Raw genomic sequence first — 1,180 nt, forward strand, 5'->3', positions numbered from 1 at the left:
TGCACGTTACTTGAATTTGTAATTTACTGTAATCGCGAATGAAGTTAATTTTCATAGAAAGAGATGGACGGCTTTTTTCTCAGCCCAATATATCAAGGAAACAAACGGATATTTTCTAGATATTATGCTGGGTGAACTCGGAAAGAAGTAATCTTGTCGCCGTCGGAACTCGAACCCAAACCCTCTTGTATACCGGACATGCATGCTACCATCTAAACTGGAGACACGCGACCCTGCCTACCTTATTTCACTGTCAATTATTCACTTTAAATTACGGAAAATGTTTCCTTGGTAAGTTTCATAATTTATAAATTATCGCATTTTTGTGACATGCGTGATCAACATTTATATACAGTCGAATCCCATTATAACGAACTCCAAGAGACCGGAGAAATCACTTCGTTAAAACGAAATTTCGTTATAAAGGAATTCCAAGTTTTTTGCATAGTTCCTATGTAAACGTATCTGGGGGAATTAGAAACGTGTTCGTTAAAACGAGATTTTCGCTAAAACGGGATTCGACTGTATTCGTAATACTTGATCTTATAATTTCGTCAAAAGTTTCTAATTCTCTGATTTGCAACAGCATTTTATTTTCTGCCTGGCGTGGACTTGACCATATGCCATCGAGAAAAAATATGGGAATAGAAGTGCTCCGACTACCGGAAAATACAATTCTTGTCGTTGAAAGAGCTGCTTAACGTGGAAAAATACCAGCAATATCTGAAATTGATTTAAATAAAATTGCCATTGCGGGAGGGATATTAAGAGCTACTTGTAAATACCAGTATGAATTAAGATTTGATACTCGAAGAGAACTTTGCACATGTCAAACATGCGAGAGGAATATAATCATAATTACCGTAATACTCGTATAATTTATAAATAGTGAAAGTTATATTCCCATATCCGTGATTTCATTCAAGAGTACAATTTCACGTTTTTTTAAATGCACTTTATTTGACATTTCTATTTTTAAGTGGGGGGGGGGGGGGGACAAAATTATGGAAAGATCCGGAAATGTCTCCTAAAAAGCGTTGTTTTTCAACCTGTGGTCCAAGGGATCATTTTCATTCACTATCTGTAAAATCGTAATTTATCACTAACTAATGATATGCAAGGATGACGTCACTCTCCGCTACCATACGAAGGATTTAACAACTGGCTGTTGCGAAGATAT

The sequence above is a fragment of the Pholcus phalangioides genome, unplaced genomic scaffold (assembly GCF_987345545.1).
Source record: "Pholcus phalangioides strain wild (caught in Gottingen) unplaced genomic scaffold, Ppha-v1.0 ptg000017l_1, whole genome shotgun sequence".
Taxonomy (NCBI): Eukaryota; Metazoa; Arthropoda; class Arachnida; order Araneae; family Pholcidae; genus Pholcus; species Pholcus phalangioides.